Source organism: Octodon degus, unplaced genomic scaffold (genome assembly GCF_000260255.1).
Source record: "Octodon degus isolate 3935 unplaced genomic scaffold, OctDeg1.0 scaffold00055, whole genome shotgun sequence".
Taxonomy (NCBI): domain Eukaryota; kingdom Metazoa; phylum Chordata; class Mammalia; order Rodentia; family Octodontidae; genus Octodon; species Octodon degus.
Window position 1 is genome coordinate 13,151,397 of NW_004524631.1, and position 1,279 is coordinate 13,152,675.

The window sequence follows — 1,279 nt, forward strand, 5'->3', positions numbered from 1 at the left end:
TTGCTTTTAGTATGATGCCGACACCAGCTGTGCAGAAAGGGGTCTGGAGAGATGTTCATAGCAGCACACACCTGCAGCTCTTCTTTGGTTCTGGAGGCTCCAGGGCAGCCAATATTGCTTCCTCAAACACATTCTTTAGGCCTTTCTGTGTGAGTGCAGAACACTCCACATACTTGACAGCCTTCAGATCACGGGCCAGCTTTTCAGCAGTCTCTGGAGTGATAGATTTCTGTTTGTTCTTGGCAAGTTTCTCAATAGTAGAGGGATCATCTCTGAGATCAACAAGCAAGAAAGGAGTCTTTGGACAATGGTGAGCTATCTCATTCACCCACTTTTCTTTCACATTTTCAAATGAGGATAGAGAGACCACTGAAAAACAGACTAGAAATACATCTGTTTGTGGATAACTCAGTGGTCGTAATCTGTCATAATCCTCTTGCCCTGCAGTATCAAAAAGCCCAAGAGTGTATGGCTCTCCACCAATCATAACTGTGACTGCATAGTTGTCAAAAACAGTTGGTACATATTCAGATGGAAATTTGTTTGTTGTATAGGATATCAGGAGATATGTTTTACCAACAGCACCATTGCCCACAACAACGCACTTAATTGTCTGCATTGTGGAAATAGTTTAAATATTTCAAATTTGACGTTGACCTCAGCTCCTCCACCTGGGCGTTCTCATGATTGATTCTTTTTTTTTTTCAGAACCGGGGATTGAACTCAGATCCTTGCGTTTGCCAGTCAAACGCTTATCCTACTGAGCCATCTCCCCAGCCCCACTCTCATGATTGATTCTTGATCCAATGCTGGGATTGCAGGTGTGAGTTGTACACCCTCGCCCTGGGGTGGGTAGTCTGTACTGCAATGTAAGGAGAGAGAGGCTGGCTAGCTGCCTGAGCTGCTGCCACGTTCTTGCTCTCTGCTCTTTGCCGACACTATGAAAGGTTGCTCTCTGCCATGTGCCGTTCTGCCTTGGCACCAGCCAAGTACAGGCTGGAACCTCCACAAACTGTGAACTAAATAAAGCCTTCCTTCATTTTAGGTGTTGAGTATTTTGTCCCAGCAACAAGAGTAACTGAGACAGTCATGAAGCTGTACCTTTTAAAACCTTAAAGAAACCTGGGGAGATAGCTCTGTGATCTAAGCGCCTGCCTGGCAAACACAAGGTCCCAAGTTCAATGCCTGGTATCACATGCCATGATGGCCTGGACTGGGCATGCCGTGCAGGCCCCAAAACAGGGCATGGTGGCTCACACCTCTAATCCCAGCACTGGGG

General features: G+C 46.4%; 1 pseudogene; it reads right to left on the reverse strand.

The window, feature by feature from the left end:
* Nucleotides 1–10: 10 nt before the first annotated feature.
* LOC101564840 lies at nt 11–1,279 on the reverse strand (annotated as a pseudogene).